Here is a 20190-nt window from a genome sequence, read left to right as displayed (position 1 = left end):
CTGAAATATAACTTGGTCATAGCTTTCAGTAAGCTAGGCAACAACTTCGATGTAAACTTAGAATCTTGATCTGATAAAATCAAAACTGGAGCCCCAAACTGACTCATAATTCGATCAACATACAGCTTAGCTAATTGGTCTAGGGTAAAAGTAACTTTAACAGGTAAAAACTTAGCTGTCTTTGTCAATCTATCCACAATTACCCATATACCATCATAGCTCACTGGTGTCCTAGGTAACCCAAACAAGAAATCCATTGTAACATGCTCTAATTTCCACTCTGGTACTGGGAGTGGATTAAGCAATCCTGTTGGCCTCTGTCTTTTTGGCTTAACTTGTTGACATACTAAGCACCTGTCAACATACTCTGCTATTTCTCTTTTCATACCAGGCCACCAGTACGATCTCTTTAATGTTCTGTACATCTTCGTACTGCCTGGATGCATAACATAAGTTGAACTATGTGCTTTTTCCAGAATAGCTTGTTTAAGTGCTAAGTTATTAGGTACACATATCTACCTTCTTTTAATAGCACTTTGTCTGCTCTTAATTGGTAGTCCGTCCTCAGATCTTTACTTACTTCTTCAGCTAACTTCTGAAGATCAAAATATTTTAACTGTTCACGTAGAATAACTTGTACGAGAGTAGGACGTACTTGAAATGAAGCTAGTAAGCCTCCTGTTTGACCAACTGATAATGCTGCCTTAACATTATACAACTCATGTATCAGTGCACCTTTCTGTAAGGATACAAGATGTATATTGTGATGTGTATGTTATTTATCGCTTATACACACTACTGATGATGAAAATGATTCAAGTTCATGTTGCCATAAACTTGTTGACTATAATTTAATCTCTTTTTCTTTATCTAGCTTTAATGCATGGATTGTGAATGAAATGAAGGAAATGCTATATATGCGCTCAAGTGCTTGCGATAAAGACATTTTTATGCGATACTACGTCTAAATATATGCGTTGATAGTGCTATGCTCGTTGTATGCGATGAAGTAGTACATGTCACAAGTTTCCTTGCATTGAAACCAAGTATAATTCCAATGTAAATTTCTCAGAATGATCCAAGGTCGAACACAGGGATTGTTTTCGTTAATGCGATACTTATGTGATACATGCGACCGGTTTTTAACAATGAATAAAGAATGGTGGTTTATATAGAAATATAAATTGCGATGAAAGTAAAAATGCGTTAATAAAGGAAAGTAAAAATGCGTTGATAAAAGAAATTCCTAAGCTACTATGATACATGATACAGAAACATGATACATGATACTGAGGTCGAGAACTGACTATGAAGTTGTACAAATGAATCGATGTATGCGATGGAAAGTCTTATGAATGAAGCAGAAAGAGAAAGAGTAAAGAGCAAAAACATTGCAAGTTTGTCAATCATGTTAAGGACGCAACTAAGGTTCCGCTTTCCCTTGGCGTACATCTCTCAGTGATCGGCCGCGTTCTCATATCTCTATGGTGAAACAGGGATGAACGTGACGAATGCAAGGTTGTTTCCATCTCTGGAAATACCTCTCGCTTTAGTTAATGCATTCTTCCAACATTCTCTCGATAGGCGGAATAGCATCTTCACTTCTGCTCTCACAGGTGAAGATGCCATCGAGCATGCTTTAGCTAAACTTAATTATTTTCTTAACACAAATTAACTCACTCGCTTAATTCTCGCTATTTACCCGGGGATTAAGAACACATCATGGAGAAAATGGATTATGAATGTATGGAAAGAGACAGAGAGATGATAATGGTGATGAAGATAACATTTAATTCTAAAATTAAGCATTTGATACATGTTGTGAATGAGAGATTACAAAAGATGAATACAAAGATGAAATAGAGGATAGAAAAAAATATGGAAAGAGTGTCAACGTCTTGACACAGATCCTGATCGGAGATTGTGCTTACCGACGTGTGGAGTGGTGAAGAGGAAAGCTTCCCTCTCAGGCTTGCCTTCCCGGTAGAATTGACCTTCGCACAGAGCTTCAACTACGGGAATCGGAAGAATTCTCTGCTCGGAGACTCACCTCTCGGCCTTGTCTTGTAGTTCTCCGGATCTACTTTGGACAGTCACTTTAGACCAGCCTCTCTCTCAGAATCAGTATATGCACGTCTCTATGTATACATGTATATCTGTATGTACCAGTATCTTGTATCTCTATGCCATTCAGCTAATTTGAAGAAGTTATTTATAAGCGAGGCCTTGGCTCTTTGAATTTGTGGTCCCCACTGTATAGTTATGGTAGTTCCTAAAATGGCGGACTGGAAAATTCCTTCTGTTCCGCAATCAACCCGTCAGAAATGCACAACTGAAAGCTGTACACTTGTCAGAATCTTCTGCAAATGCGTTGCTCTTCACATCTTTGATCTATCGCCGCATGCGGTGTTGTTTTGATTACCGCATGCTGTTGAAATTGCGTTGATCGCTAAAGCTCTTGATCGATTGTCGCATGCGCCATCATTGCGTTAATCATTTTTTTTGTTCTTGATTGATGGGCGCAATGCGACGTAGATGCGTTGTTTATCTTGTCTTCGAGCCATGAACGCATGCGGTGACTGATTTCCTACAAAACAGAAACAGAAACATTCTATTCTACCATCGCAATGGTGTTAGTGGGTGTATTTCTGACATTTTATAATTTTCGCATTTCTTAGCCAATTTCCATACTATCGATGCAACTTTTCTTTCTTTTAGTCCCAATATCTAAATAAAACAGTATAAATAACTTGTATTTCTACAAGTTATCCACCCCCAAATTTAGATATATGCTTGTCCTCAAGCATATCTTCAACTAAGGCAATATCGTTTAATTCTTATCCTAACTTTGCGTCGATTGGTTGTTCCGAATGCTCCACCTAGTCAACATTACTTAACAACACAATTTCCTTCTATCCTTTAATAATTCATAAACATGCTCTACTTTATTCTTCTATACAACAAATCTCTACTAAAAAATTTCTTTCTTGTTTTGAAAAGAATGTTTACCTCTTCTTGCAAAAACAACTAGGTGCGACTTTATGCGGTAGTCTAGTTTGCATCATTTATTAGAGACTGATGATCATGGTTACACTCTTCATTTTGGCTTGTTCCCATAGGTGTCATGCGAACATCCAACTACGATTGTGTGCTAATCTCAACTTCAACTCTTGATTTTCAGCTAAGATTAACTTTTGCTGGTCAGAGGAATTGTCTCTTATATTCTTTTTTTTTTCTCTTTTTTTTTTCATATTGCGTCGTTCTTGGAAACCCACCTTCATTTTGGCTTGCTCCCACGAGTGTCATGCGAACATCCAAATACGAGCAGGTTCCTTTCACGACTTAACTCTTATCAGGTTGGGATTGTTTTTTAATTTCCCTTGCGCTGACATTGGAGTTTATATGAAAATTGGTTTTTTTTTTGCGGAATTCACTTTCTTTTTATTAGTCATTCATAGGGAATTTAAGAACAATGCAACTAATGCATAGAAGTAAGGAAATTGAACAAAGCACAGAAATTAATGCAATTAAATTAAATGAAAAGTAAATTCATAAAGCAATAAAAGCTAGTTTAAGAAAGCAATAAATAACATAATGCATAAAGTAATAAAGAAAGAAATTAAACATAGATTTTAGAGATGCTGATTGAAAGAAATTTCTCACAATTACTGCAGTCCACACCTCTGTAGGCAGTCAAACTTGCCTGCACAATGTCATCAAGGACATAGTTAACCTCTGATAACTTGTAGAAATACAAGTTATTTATACGGCCTTATTCAAAGCATTCATCTATAACTACCCTAAAAGAATTCACTGAAAGATATACTTGATACGGGGGATAATTGATATGAGGCTTTTGAGAGAGAGAGTTGATCTGAGTGCTGATCGGAGGAAATCCAAGAAGAGAAGAGACAAGGCCGAGAGGTGAGTCTCAGTGCAATTCTGCCAAATCTCCACCGAGAAGCTCTGTACTTAGATCCCTTCTACCGGTTGAGCAAGCCTGAGAGGGAAGCTCATCCTTCCATTCACTCCATCAACGTTGGCAAGCGATTCTCCATTCGAGATCTGTGCCAAGATGTTGGCGCTTATTTGTATTTGTTTCTAACTCTCATTCATCAATTGTATTTCATCTTCTTAATCTCTTCATTCACAACCATGTATCAGATGCTAAATAGTATTATTGAATGTCTTGATCATTTCCATTTCCGCTTCTCTGTCTATTTCCATTCCTCCATAAATCATTTTCTCCATGATGTTTTCTTAATCCCTTGGCGATTAATATGAATTAAACAAGTAACTTAATCTGTGCTAAAGAAATAAAGATGTTTAGCTAAAGTATGCTAGACGACATCTTCACCTGTGAGAGCATAAGTGAAGATGCCATTCTGATCTGTCGAGAGACGGTTAGAAGAATGCATTAACTAAAGCAAGAAGTACTTCCAGAGATGGAAGAAACCTTGTGTCCATTACGTTTTTCCTTATTTCACCACAGAGATGTGCGAACGCGGCCGATCACCGAGAGGTATATGCCAAGGGAAAAGCGGAACTGTACTTATGCCTTTAACGCAATTAAGGAACTTACGATGTTTGTTCTAATTATCTTTTCTCTTTCTATTCCACGCATAAGACTTGCCACCTCATAACACGATCTTTGTATATTCTTCACCATCAGTCTCAATCTCGGTATCTTGTATCATGTAACCTGTATCTTGTATCATCATAGCTTAGGTTTATTTTATCGCACTTTACTTTTATCGCAATTTACTTTATTACTGCATTTCTATCGCTTATCTTTACTTTATTGCACAATTTACTTTATTGCATGTACAAACAACACCTTTATTAATTTGAAAAACCCCCGGTCACATATATCACAAATATAATGCAATTAACCTAAAACAATCCCTGTGTTCTACCTCAGATCACACTGAGAAACTTGCAGTTAAATTATACTTGGTTTCAACACAAGGAAACTTGTGACAACGCACAACATACTACAAGAACATTCATTAATAACGCATATCTAGAAGTAGTATCGCATATCATCGCATAAAATCTATGTCATCAAGTTTATGGCATGGATTTGTAGCCTAGAAACAATTTTTGCGTGTCAAGTTTATGGCGTCGTTGTCGGGGATTGGTTAACGGTTATTGTTTGAGTGTGTTTGTGGTATTTTGCAGGACAGATCTCTTTGTACTGGCTGTTCAACGCGGTGAGCAGTCTGACAGCTTATGAGCTTTAGTACCGAACCAGAATTTGTAGCTGACCCAGAGATCGAGCATACCTTTCGCACACGGTCACGCCAGAATCGAGCAAGGCGAAAGAGAGCAGCTGATGTGGTAGATAATATGGACAACGCGGCTCCTACAGGAAATCAAGGGACGATATGGCCAGTGCAGGACCCAGTCTTCCTTGCTGCTGACCGTAACATTCCCATGAGGAACTATGTGGCGCCCAACCTATACAATTTTTTTGCCTGGGATTTCGAGGCCTACAGTAGAGGAGAACGCAAGGTTCGAAATAAAATCGGTCATGCTCCAAATGATCCAAAACGCAGGGCAATTTGGGGGTCTGCAAGGTGAAGACCCGCATGCCCACCTGACTAGTTTTGTTGAAATGTGCGGCAACTTCTCATTACTTGGTGTTACCCCTGAGGGTATTAGACTGTATTTATTCCCTTACACCTTGAGGGACGAAGCCAAGAGGTAGGCTCACTCATTGGAGCTGAACGAGATTACATCATGGGATCAGCTGGTAGAGCGATTCATGAAGAAGTTCTTCCCACCGGCCGTCAACGCAAGGCGATGAAAGGATGTGCTGAACTTTGAACAAATGGACAATGAGACCCTAAGCACTGCCTGGGTGCGATTTAGGAGATTGGTAAAAAACTGCCAGCATATCAGGATACCCGATTGCATTTTGATGGAGACATTTTACAATGGCCTGAATAGATCGTCGTAGGCTGTTGCTGATGCCTCCACGGCAGGAGGTTTTATGGACAAGACGTATACAGAGGCCAAGGTCATCCTTAACCGCATATCGTGGAACATGGATGATTGGATTGATGATGGTTATGGAGGTAGAGGTTCTGAAAGAAGAAAGAATGACACTCCCATTGTCCCTGCGGAGACAATGACGACACTGGCCGTACAGATGGCCGCAGTGACCTCAATCCTCCAATCGATGGCAGTCAATCAAGGAGCCATCCCCTAACAATCAGCACAACCCGCTGTGCCAGCTCAAGTGGCCACAATAAGTTGCGTTAATTGTGGAGGGGCTCATGTAGCAGAAATGTGCCCATCGAATATCCAACAAGTATGCACCATCCAAAACAACCCATTCAGCAACACCTACAATCCGGGTTGGAGGAACCATTCTAACTTTGTTTGGGGAGGGAATCCTAACCAAGGGGGGTTAAGCAGCCATCAAAGTGGCAGTCGAGGGAATCCTCCTTTTCACCATAACTCGAATCAGAGGAAACCAAGGCAATCACATAATCAACAACCCTCATTTCAAACACCTCTGGAAGCTCATTGGAGGCCCTGTAAAACAGTATATGGACAAAAATGACGCAGTGATGCAAGCGCAGGCGTCTTCAATTCGAAACTTAAGAGATTCAAGTGTGCCAGCTGGCTTTTGAGCTTAGAAATAGAACACCTGGTACGTTGCCCAGCAACTCCGAAGCCCCACGATCTCATGGAAAAGAGCAATGTCCTTAGGACATTGGGCAGGCAAGCTGGATCGCCTGCAGAGGTGTGGATTGTGCTCATTCAAGGAAACACATCTTTCGGTCCATATCTCACATCTATGTTTAAATGCTTTCTTTAATTCTCGTCTTATTGAATTTCTGAAATTTTCTTTACTACTTAATTTAATTTGTTTCATGATTTTATGCATTTATTCTTCATTTACTGTCCTTGCATTTATTTTTGTGTTTTCTTTAATTCCTTTAACTTTCCTGTATTTAATGCGTTATTATTTATTGGGTGAATGATTGAGTAATGAGAAGAAAATTTATTACCGCAAGTCATAGCAACTTGCGTTGATGAAATTTTTTTTAATAAAATAAAACACATTCAATATCCATGGCAATAATGGACGCATCTTGAACCAATAAGATACACTTTGCGTTCATCTAAATCAAATTCGTTGAGCTGAGGGGTGTGTTGCATGCATGTGTGTCCTTTGCCCGTCCTTAGCAAAATGCACTATGTTAAAGTTGTGTTGCGCTAGTAGCAATACCGTGCTCTCGATCCTCTAGAAATGTAGTTAGTTAAGGGGTGTGTTGCGGGAATGTATGCGTTGTTGCCCGTCCTCTGCGAAGATGCATTTGCGTTGATGAACACATTGCGTTAATCTTTTCCTTGCGTCCATTCGAATAAAATATTAAAGATAATTCTTTTTGCAAAATTGAGAAGTCCAATCGTTCCGTATTCCAACGAAATGATGAAGTCTGCAGATGAAAGGATGTTTTTTTGAAATTCCATAAATGAGGGAAGTTTGAATGACGGGCCTTTTAAGTGTCTCGAGGCCTGCTGTCGCAAAAATCGTGTTAGGCCCACTAAGGCCCAACCTATAAATAGGAACTTCCCCCATCTGTGAACATTTTACCTCTTTTTGCAATCTAAAAAACCCTAGCACCATTGCATCCAGAGCTTTATTCTTCCTCGAAACCCTAGCGACCTTTCCGGTTCCTTGCACCTTATCATCCATGCCTGACCAAGCTTCCCAACCTTCTGCTTCACCCTCAACTCCTTCCACTGACCAAATCTCCATGCGAGAGGCAGCATTCCTTGCTGCTAGGCGCCATCTTGCTGCCCAACCCAACACTGTCCTCAGAATCGCCGGTGGACCCCGAAAAAACCCTTTAGTCGTCAGGCCTCCTCAGTTCAAGAGTGGGCAAAGCACTGAAAGCACCCCAATCCCAACTCCAGCTGTCTCAACTGAAAGCAAAAAGAAGAGACGAAATGACAATGAGATATTCATAATCATTCTGAGTAACTTGGAGGAAGGAGGAGGTTTGCCTGAGGCAGGGGTTGTAAACCAACCACTGTCTATGGAGGAGGTGACGGTGGCGGTGACTGAGAAAGTAGCGGTGGTAGAGGAAGTGGCAGTGACGGAGGAAGTGGTGGAAGAGGAGACAAGAAGAAGCACTCTGGCTTTAGAGACTCCTGAGGAAACTACGCAAGTAGAATTCTATGACGGACCCATCAGAGTCGCGTTAGAAGAAGTCGCGGCAAAGAAGCAACAAGAGGTGGAAAAGGAGAAAAAGAAGAAAAAGGAGAAGAAGGAAAAGAAGGTTGGAGAAGGTGAGCCATCCCATCATCACAAAAAGAAGAAGAATAAAGAAAAGAAGGAGGATGAAAAAGATGAGGAGGCCAAGCTAAGGAAAAAAAAGGAGAAGAAAGAAAGGAAAGAAAGCAGGAGTCAGGAAAGATGCCTGAAGAAGGAAGAAGAAAAGAAGAAGAGGGCTGCAAGCCTAGAGATGGATGAAGAATCCACCTCCGTGAGGGAGGACAGGGGGGAACCAGCGCAACCTAGGGAGCCGACGCAACTTGAAACAATGCAAGTTGTTGCGGCCGACGAAGGCGAAGAAGGAGAAGCTACCCCCCTGATGCGGCGTCGCAAGGAGAATGCACCGTAAGGGTCTATCGTTGACCCTTTAATTTTAATCAACACATTAGAAGAAAAGGAAAGGAGGAGAAAGGAAGAGGAAGAGCGACAAGAGAAAATGGATCGGGCGAAACTCATCACCGCAGAAGGTGATAGAAGAAGAAGACTGCATGATGAGGAAGTTTGCCACAATAACGAAATCTTGAGGCTTAAAGAAATAAGGCAGATCAAAGAGAAACAACGCATTTTGTTGGCCTCTGAGCAGTTTTGTGGAAGAGTTTGAAAGAGAAGTGAGAGAAGAGGAAGAAGAAGAAAAGAAAAAGAAGGCAGAAGAAGAAAGAAGAATGAGAGAAGAGAAGGAGAGGAAGCGCGAAGCCAACAAGCAGCGCGTAATTAAGAAGAAGAGCAAGGAACTTATCGAGCGAGAGAAGGAGGAACAACACAAGGAACGGGAAAGAAAACAAAGACAACAATCCCACCTTGCGTTGGCCAAAGGAAAGGGAAAAGCAGTCGCAGAAAGCAGTAAACCCGCGTTGGCAAAGGTGCGTCCATTAAGAAAGAAAGAGAATGACGATTTGTTGATGGAGATGGGCTTTTTCCCTGCGCCAAAACCACTACCAGATCTAATCACGAGCGTGATCGTGGAGCATGGTTAGGACACATTTTGCCAGTGCCCAGCCATTGTTGTTCCAAAGGTAGTGTGTGACTTTTACCATGGACGGCTACAAGGCACCAAGGATGTGGTGACCATAAAAGGGCAAGTGGTATCTTTCAGCACAAGGGACATCAATGAACTATACCAAATGAAGGATAACCCGGATGCACCGGGCAAAAAAATCATTGATGATCCCATGGAAGAACACTTGAAAGATGCGCTGCGAGTATTAACGCAATTGGGCACTAAATGGTCAGTTTCTTTAAAAGGCATCAAGACCCTAGCGTCCAAGACTCTGCTTCTGGAGGCAAGGCTTTGGGTTTATTTGGTTAAAAAGTGGCTGATTCCAACTTCCCATGACAAGACCATTTCAAGGGATCGAGTTATGGCCGCGTATTGAATTGCGCGCGGCATTCCAATTGATGTAGGCTGGTTGATCGCAAGTCAAATTTGAGGCTTTGTGGGGCACATTAGAGGACAATACTTCTTTCCATGGACTGTCTCAAGTCTGTGCCTGTCAATGGGCGTAGGCATTGAGGAAGAGCCCATACAAGAAGTCCACGGCATCATCAATATCAAAATCCTGAGGTTTCGCTTCAAAGACTCCCCACATTGCCCAGAACTGTCTTTAAAGAGGCCTGCAATCGATCTCAATGCGCCGCAAGAACCCAGGCCAAAGAGACAGCGCAGAGATGATGAGGGAAAAGAAAAGGTCCAGGAATTACCATCGCAAGAAACAGAACCTTTGGACCCTTTACCCTTAGTAATCCGCCCTCCAAGCCCTCCAATCCTTTCCGTGCAACCTTCTTCTTCTTCCCTTCCTGAGCACTTTATGTCACACCCTGCCCCAGACCTCCCTCCGAGCCTGAGAAAGGGCGTGATTAACAGCAGTTATCAACCCTTTGGTCGACACTTACTGCCTAATAACTCTTGCGGAAATAACCCTGATACCAATATACAAATTCATATTCAGCGGACCGATTAAGTCAATGAGGCAAACTACAGCGATTTAAGTAGGCCCATTTCATTTTTCAGTAATGTAATGTTTATACAACTCAAAGGCTTATCAACGAAGTTTACAACAACAATTGTAAAACCCTTCAGGAGTGTAACTGTGGCACGTGGCAGACCTTGACCTTAGTAGCACCCTGGAACTCCTCACTTTCCGCTACCTGAGGAGGGGGGGAAGGTAAAACATAAAACATGGAAAACATGAGCTATAAAGCCCAATGAGTGGTGCCTTTAGATAAACAAATAACTTTGTCAACAGAAATATATTTTTGGGAAAGCAATGCGTAGTCAACAAGAACATTACCACAAGTTCATTATTATTTTCCAGCCAAACCGCTGGACAATCCCCAGCTCGACTTCTAGTTAAAACAACCAACCCCAGCTTGATCGCCGGTTATCACATAATATAAACATCTGCAGTACTTTCACATGTATACTAAGATAACAACAATTCTTGTGGACACTTTTCCTGTACCCTATTATCCCGCCAATGTGCACATCGACTATTTTTCCTGCTAGCTATGTTTAGGTAACTTGACTATAATTCCCGCCGGTCGTCACCGACTATAATTTTCCGCCGATCGAAGCCGACTATATTTTTCCGCCAAGTACCTTTTCAAGCATGCTAACTATATATCACGGGTACAATTCCAGTTTCCAACACAAACATACAAGCAATATCTTAACAAGCATAGTAATCAGATAAACATATATCCCTGATCATGCCAATTTAAAATTATCCCCTATATATATTTACCTATATATAGTAATTATATCAATAATACAACACACAAAAGCACTCACCTTGGTTAGTTAGGAACTTTCCTTTCCGAAGTTCCTTAGGTTTCCTTGGTTTCCCTTTTGAATCCTAAATTTCAGATTCAAATATCAGCTTAGATTACTCATAGTTCCAGACCTTATTTTAAGATACTTTCTTCTGAAAAAATGTTCTAAAATGTCTCAGGAATCGTACCTCAAAATATTAGCTCATAACTCTTCGTGGTTTGGCCGGAATCATCAAAACATTAAGACTGGCCCAGCTTACCCGACAGCTCAACCCTTCTGTCTTTTCCTCGTTCTCCAGACCGATTCCTTGGATCTTCTATTTTATCTTTTAGATGACTTTAGAATCACATTAAACGCACGAGTATTCTGGGAGAACTCCTCGTCCCAAGTTGATGCTACTTTCCAGACTTCACTATCCAATGCGTCCTCTTTGAACTTCTGTGTCCAACGCATGGATTTTGCTCTAACGCAAGGTTTCCTCAACTTCCCCACTTCTTAAATGTATTTTGAGTTGTGATTTGAAGAATGAAGTCTTTGGTTCTATTTATAGACATCCAAGGTTGCTCCATGGCCGACACCTCCTACTTGGCCGCATGACCAAGTGTCTATTCCTTACACCATCAATGCAATCTTGCATCAGCACAACCCAACGTGTCTTCTTCTCCTTTCACCAATGCATGGACCTTACCTTTGTATGTCTTCTTATGCTGCCACCTCTTTTACTTAAGGCTTAAGAATTCTTCCTAACAAGCCACATGTCCGGATGATATTCTCCATGATTTCATCCTTCATATGCGTCCACAAACTCTTGGATGTTAAACACATAATTTCCATTTTCCTTCCTTCAGCCGAATGCCATCACCAACAACCCTTCCAACGCATCAACACAACTTGTTCCAATGCATCAACACAACTTCTTCCAACGCATTGGTCCCTTCCGACGCATCAACACAACATTCTATACTTAGCCAAATTTCCAAATTTTCCCTCCTTCCAACGCATCCCACACAACATTCTATACTTAGCCAAATTTCCAATTTTCCCTTTGCCCAAGCACTCTTTCCAAGATCTTGTGGCCAATGCATAACAATGCCTATTCCAACACTTAGTCAATTTTCAGGGATTTAAGCTTAACTCAAAGCTACTCACATAGCAATGTCTAGTCCAACACTTAGTCAATTTTCAGGGATTTAAGCTTAACTCAAAGCTACTCAAGGAAAATCTATTCAACACTTAGAAATTTCATTTTTCTTCAACATAGGATTTAACTTTCTCCTAGTTAATCCCTTAATCACATGCTTAAGTAGGAAAAATGGAAATCCGGGTTTCACACTTTACCAACCTTCTTCTTGCCCCAAATTCTTCAACAGCATATCCAATAGCCCCATCCTCACCTTCAGCATCATCACCACAACCTTCCATTCCACCGTCGTATATTGATGACCTGCACGATTTTTGCCTTAGTAGAAGATATGCTTGAGGACAAGCATATATCTAAATTTGGGGGTGTGATAACTTGTAGAAATACAAGTTATTTATATTGCCTTATTCAGATATTGCGGCCAAAGGAGAGTAAAGTTGCGTCAATTGTATGAAAATTAACTAAGAAATACAATAATTATAAATTATTGCAAATACACCCACTAACACCATTGCGATGGTAGAAAATAATATTTTAAGTCTATTTTGCAGGAAATCCAGTCACCGTATGCGCTTATGGCTCAAGAGAGAGAGATTAACGCATCTATGTCGCATTGCGCCCATCATTCAGAAATGAAGAGACGATCAACGCAATGACGGCGCAATGCGACAATCGATCTAGAGCTAAACTTCAACCGCATGCAGTAATAAAAACAACACTGCATGCGGGCACACGATCGAAGATACAGATGAGCAGCGCAATCACAGAGGATTGTGACACATGTACAACTAACCATTGTGCATATTCGACGAATTGATTCCATAATAGAAGGAATATTTATTCCACCATTTTCAGACTTTCCATAACAATAAAGTGGGGACCACAAGTCAGAGAGTCAAAGCATTCATCTATAAATACCCTCAAAGAATTCATGAAAGATAACTTAATACAGGGGATAATTGATACGAGGCTGTTGAGAGAGGGAGTTGATCTGAGTGCTGATCGGAGGAAATCCAGGAAGAGAAGAGACAAGGCCGAGAGGTGAGTCTCAGTGCAATTCTGCCAAATCCCCCCCGAGAAGCTCTATACTTAGATCCCTTCTACTAGTTGAGCAAGCCTGAGAGGGAAGCTTATCCTTCCATTCACTCCATCAACGCTGGCAAGCGATTCTCCATTCCAGATCTGTGCCAAGACATTGGCGTTTATTTGTATTTGTTTCTAACTCTCATTCATCAATTGTATTTCATCTTCTTAATCTCTTCATTCACAACCATGTATCAGACGTTAAATAGTATTATTGAATGTCTTGATCATTTCCATTTTCTCTTCTCTGTCTATTTTCGTTCCTCCATAAATCATTTTCTCCATGATGTTTTCTTAATCCCTTGGTGATTAATATGAATTAAACGAGTAACTCAATCTGTGCTAAAGAAATAAAGATGTTTAGCTAAAGCATGCTAGACGACATCTTCACCTGTGAGAGCACAAGTGAAGATGCCATTCTGATCTGTCGAGAGAAGGTTAGAAGAATGCGTTAACTAAAGCAAGAAGTACTTCCAGAGATGGAAGCAACCTTGAATCCATTACGTTTGTCCCTGTTTCACCACAGAGATGTGGGAACGTGACTGATCACCGAGAGGTGTACGCCAAGGGAAAAGCGGAACTGTACTTATGCCTTTAACGCAATTAAGAAACTTGCGATGTTTGTACTAATTATCTTTTCTCTTTCTGTTCCATGCATAAGACTTGCCACTGCATAACACGATCTTTGTATATTCTTCACCGTCAGTCTCAATCTCGGTATCTTGTATCATGTAACCTGTATCTTGTATCATCATAGCTTAGGTTTCTTTTATTGCACTTTACTTTTATCGCAATTTACTTTATTACTGCATTTCTATCGCTTATCTTTACTTTATTGCACAATTTACTTTATCGCATGTTGATAACTCTTAGAAATACAAGTTATTTATACTGCCTTATCTAACTATTGCGGCCAAAAGAGATTAAATATGCATCAATTGTATGAAAATTAGCTTCAATATACAATAATTATAAATCATCGCAAATACACCCAACAACATCATTAAGATGGAAGAATAGGAGATTTCTACTCTGTTTTGCAGAAAACCAAGTCACCGCTTGCGATCAAGGCTCAAGACAAACTGACCAACGCATCTCTGTCACATTGCACCCCTTAATCCACAATGAAAAGACGATTAACGCAATGACGGCACAATGCGACAGTCGATTCGGAGCTGATTTCAACCGCATGTGGTAATAAAAAAACAATACTGCATGCGAACACTTGATCGAAAGATGCAGTTAAGCTACACAAAAGCAGAGGATTGTGACACATGTATAGCTAACGGTTGTGTAGATTTAATGGTCCGATTTCATAACAGAAGGAATAATATCCCTCCATCTTCGGAATTTTCATAACAAAAGTGGGGACCACAAGGCCGGAGTCAAAGATCTTCACCTATAAATACCCCAGAGAATTCACAGAAAAAAGGATGGCTACTGGATACGGGGCGAATTAATATAAGGTCATTGAGAGAAAGGCTGAGCTGAGTGTTAAACTGAAGAAATCCAGGAAGAAGAAGAGACAAGGCCGAGAGGTGAGTCTCAGTGCAATTCTTCCAAATCCTCATCGAGAAGCTCTATACTTAGATCCCTTCTACCGGTTGAGCAGGCCTGAGAGGGAAGCTCATCCTTCCATTCACTCCATCAATGCCAGCAAGTGATTCTCCATTCCAGATCTGTGCCAAGACGTTGGTGCTTATTTTTATTTGTTTCTAACTTTCATTCATCAATTGTATTTCATCTTCTTTACCCCTTCATTCACACATCATGTATTAGACGCTAAATAGATATATTGAATGTCTTGATCACTTTCATTATCACTTCTCTATCTATTTTCGTTCCTCCGTTAATTCTTTCTTCATTAAGTGTACTTAATCCCCTGGTAGTTAATATGAATTAAACAAGTTCTAAATCGGAGTTAAAGAGATAATTGCGTTTAGCTAAGGCATGCTAGACAACATCTTCACCTGTGAGAGCAGAAGTGAAGATGCCATTCTGATATGTTGAGAGAAGGTCAGAAGAATGTGTTAACTAGAGCGAGTAGTACTTCCAGAGATGGAAGCAACCTTGCGTTCATTACGTTCGTCCCTTTTTCGCCACAGAGATGTGGGAACACGGCCGATCACCGAGAGGTGTACGCCAAGGAAAAATCGGAACCATGTTAATCACTTTAATGCAATTAAGGAACTTGCGATGTTTATATTAGTTATCTTTCTCTTTCTGTTTCGTACATAAGACTTGTCATCGCATTACATGATCTGTGTATAATCTTCACAGCTGGCCTTGACCTCAGTATCTTGTAGCCTGGAGCCTGTATCTTGTCTCATCTTAGCTTAGGTTTATTGCACTTTATTTTATTATCGCATTTTTACTGCTTTCCTTTACTTTATCGCAATTTTTATATACTTGCACAAACTATACTTTTATTAAATTTAAAAACTTGGTCGCATGTATCATAAACATAACGCAATAACCTCAAACAGTCCTTGTGTTCGACCTCAGATCACACCGAGAAACTTGCAGTGGAATTATACTTGGTTCCAACGCAAGGAAACTTGTGACTACGCATAGCATACTACAAGAACATCTATTACTAACACATATCTAGAAGTAGTATTGCATGAATTAAGTAAAGTCATATCATCACATACACATTGTTTTCAAAACCTAGTCATCAAGTTTATGGCGCCATTGTTGGGGACTGGTTAACGGTTTATTGTTTGAGTGTGTTTGTGGTATTTTGCAGGACAGATCTCATTGTACTGGCTGTTCAACGTGGAAAGCAACTTGACGGTTTATGAGTACTAGTGCTAAACCAGAATTCGAAGCTGACCCTTAGATTGAGCGTACCTTTCGCGCACGGGCACGTCAGAATCAGATTAGACGAAAGAAGGCAGCAAGCATGGCGGACAACAATGATAACGTGGTACCGGTAGAGAATCAAGGAGCTGTTCGGCCAGCACAAGATCTTGTTTTCTTGGCAGTTGACCGCAACATTCCAATGAGGAATCTTGCGATACCCAATCTGTATGATTTTTCCCCTGGGATTTCGAGGCCTATTTTGGAGGAGAACACAAGGTTCAAAATTAAGCCGATCATGCTTCAGATGATCCAAAATGCCGGGAAATTTGGGGGTCTGCAAGGTGAAGACCCACACGCCCATCTGACTAGCTTTGTTGAAATGTGCGGCAACTTCTCTCTACTTGGTGTAACCCCCGAGAGTATAAGACTGTATTTGTTCCCTTACACCTTGAAGGACAAGGCCAAGAAGTGGGCTTACTCACTAGAGCCAAATGAAATTACATCGTGGGACCAATTGGTGGAGCGATTTCTGAAGAAGTTCTTCCCACCAACTGTCAATGCAAGGCGATGGAAGGACGTGCCGAACTTCGAGCAAAAGAAGAATGAGACCCTGAGCACTGCCTGGGTGCGATTTAGAAGATTGGTGAAAAACTGCCCGCGTATTGGAATTCCTGATTTCGTCTTGGTGGAAACTTTTTATAACGGCCTGAACAGATCAACGCAGTCTATTGCTGACACCTCCGTGTCAGAAGGTTTTATGGATAAAACATACACAGAAGCTAAGGTCATCCTCGACCGCATATCGTGGAACATGGATGATTGGATCGATGATGGATATGGAGGCCGAGGCCCTGATAGATGAAAGAGTGAAATTGCCATTGTCCCTGCGGAGACAATGACCACGTTGGCCGCATAGATGGCCACGGTGACCTCCATCCTCCAAGCGATGGCAATTACTCAAGGAGCCATCTCTCAACAATCAGCGTAACCTGCTGCACTAGATCAAGTGGCCGCAATAAGTTGCATCAATTGTGGAGGGGCTCATGTAGCTGAAGTGTACCCATCAAACATCCAGCAAGTATGCACCATTCAGAACAACCCCTTTAGCAACACCTTTAATCCTGGCTGGAGGAGCCATCCTAACTTCGGTTGGGGAGGTAATTCCAACCAAGGGGGGCCAATCACTCATCAAGGTGGCGGACGAGGGAATCCTCATTTTCACCAAAAGTCAAATCAACGGCAGCCGAACCAGCAACCCTCATCTTCTAACACTTCTGAAAGCTCTTGGAGACCCTGCTGAAGCAATGTATGGATAAAAACGACGCAGTGATGCAAGCGCAGGCGTCTTCAATTAGGAATTTGGAGATCCAGGTGGACCAGCTGGCTTCCGAGCTGAGAAGCAGAGCACCAGGAACGTTGCCCAGCAATTCATAATCCCCGGGATCTACACGAAAGGAGCAATGTCCCTAGGACATTGAGCAGGCAAGTAGGACAGCCTGCAGAGATGTGGATTGCACCCATTCAAGAAACGCATTTGTCGGTCCATATTTCAATACTATGTTTAATGCTTTCTTAAATTCTTGTCTCTTTAAATTCTTGAATTTTGTCTTTACTTGCTTATTTAATTCGTTCTTAACTTTACGAATTGAATTCTTCATTTATTTCCTTGGCATTTATTTCCGTATAGTCTTTAATTCTTTAAGCTTTTCTGTAATTAATGCGTTGAGCTTTAATGGTGAATGATTGAGTAATAAAAAAGATTTATTGCTGCAAGTCATTGCACTTGCGTTGATGTAATAATAAAATAAAATAAAAAGAAAATCAAACAATCAACAATGAGTACGCAAGGCAATAATGGACGCATCTTGAACCAATAAGATACGCTTTGCGTTTACCCAACTCAACTGTATTGACTGAGGGGTGTGTTGCGCTTGTATATGTCCTTTTCTCGTCCTTAGCTAAATGCACTATGTTGAGGTATCCTTCAGAAATGTGTTTAGTTAAGGTGTGTTGCGAGGATGTATACGTTGTTACTCGACCTCTGCGAAGATGCTTTTGCGTTGGTAAGCACATTGCGTTAATCTTTATCTTGCGTCCATTCGAATAAAATATTAAAAGAATTCTTTTTGTAATTTGGGGAAGTCCAATCATTTCATATCCCAAAGTAATGATGACTCGACAGATGAAAGGACATTTTTTCTAAAATTCCATAAATGAGGAAAATCGATCGATGCGCCTCTTGAGTGTCTCGAGGCCTATCGCTGCAAAAATCTCGTTGAGCCCATTGCGACCCAACCTATAAATAGGACCCTTACCTCATTTTGGAAAGGTTACCTCATCTTAGCAATCAGAAACCCTAGCGCCCTAGCATACAAACTTCCTTCTTCCCTAGCATTCCAGCGTTTTTCCAGTTCTTCCGAGCTTAGCTTCCATGGCTGACCAAGCTTCCAACCAATCTGCTTCACCATCCACCTCTGCCCCTTACCAAGTAGCTAGGCAAGAGGCAGCATTTCTGGCTGCCAGTCGCAGGCTCGCCGCCCAAGCCCACACTGCCCCTAGAATCTTCGGGAGAACCTGGAGAAACCCCCTGGCCGTTAGACTTCCTCTGTTCAAAAGGGGAGGAAGCATTGAAAGCCTACCTATTCCAATACCTGCCGTCTCAACTGAGAGTGAAAGGAAGAGACGCGATGATACGGAGGTGTTTGGCAACATCCTGGGTAACCTGGAGCTAGGAGGTGGTCTACCTGAGGCAGGGGTTGTAAATCAACCACTGTCTACGGAAAAGAGGCAGTGGTGGTAACGGAACAACTGGTGGTGGCGGAGGCAGTGGTGATTGAAGAAGGACAAGAAAAAGAAGAGGAAGAGATTGTGGTGGAGGAGGCCAAGGAGGCTGAAGTTGCATTGTAAACCCCTGATGTTGCGTTGGAGGAGGTTGCAGGGGAGGCACGACCAGAAGTGGTTGAGATGAAAAAGAAGAAGAAGAAAAACAAAGGAAGGAAGGCTGGAGAGGCTGAATCTTCCCATCATTGCAAGGAGAAAAAGAATAAAGAGAAGAAGAATGATGATGAAGATGAGTAAGAGAAGAAGGAGAGGAAGAAGAAAGAGAAGGAAGAAAAAAGAATGCGTCGGCATGAAGAAAGATGCTTAAGAAAAGAAGAAGAAAAGAAGCAGAGGGCTGCGAGCCCTGAAAAGGATGGAGAATCAACCTTCGTGAGGGAGGATAGGGGGAAACGACACAGTTGATTGAGTCGGCGCAACTCGAAACAACACAAATGGTTGCAGCTGATGAAGGAGAAAAAGCAGAAGGGACCCTCATGATGTGGTGTTGCAAGGAGAATGCGCCGCAAGGGCTATTAACCCTCAAAGACTAATTATCAAAATGGAAGAAACAGAAAGAAAAGGAAAAGAAGAGGAGGAGAAGCAAGAAAAGATGGAGAGGGGAAAGCTCATCATCGCAGTGGGAAATAGAAGAAGAAGATTGGAGTACGAAGAAATGTGAAGCAACAATGAGCTTGCAAGACTTGAAAAGATCTGGAGGCGCGAGGAGGAACAACGTCTGTTACTGGCCTTTGAGAAATTTGAAGAAGAATTTGCGAGAGAAGAACAAGAAGAAGAAGAAGGGAGAAGGAGAAAGGAAGAAGAGGAGAAGACATTGTTGGAAGAGAAGGAGAAAAAGCACGAAGCTAATTTGCAGAGCTTAATGAAGAAAAAGGGCAAAGAACTCGCAGAGCGCGAGAAGGAGGAACAACGAAAAGAGTGGGAGAAGAAACAAAAACAAGCAGCCCACCTTACATTGGTTATGGAAAAGGGCAAGGCAATTGCGGAGAGTAGCGAGCCTGCATCGACCAGGAAGCGTTCATAAAAAAGAAAAGAGAATGATGACATGTTGATTAAGATGGGCTTCTATCTTGCGCCAACACCACTACTTGACCTCATCACAATTGTGATTGTGGAACATGGGTGGGACACATTCTGCCAGTGCCCATCCATTATTGTGCCTCAGGTAGTGCAGGACTTCTACTGCGGGCATCTACTTGGAAACAGGGATGCAGTGACCTTTAAAGGAGAAATAGTATCCTTTAGCGAAAGGGACAT

The sequence above is a fragment of the Benincasa hispida genome, chromosome 11, assembly GCF_027475165.1.
Source record: "Benincasa hispida cultivar pf3 chromosome 11, pf3_genome.v1.1, whole genome shotgun sequence".
Classification (NCBI taxonomy): Eukaryota; Viridiplantae; Streptophyta; class Magnoliopsida; order Cucurbitales; family Cucurbitaceae; genus Benincasa; species Benincasa hispida.
Note: the sequence above shows the minus strand (reverse complement) of the source record.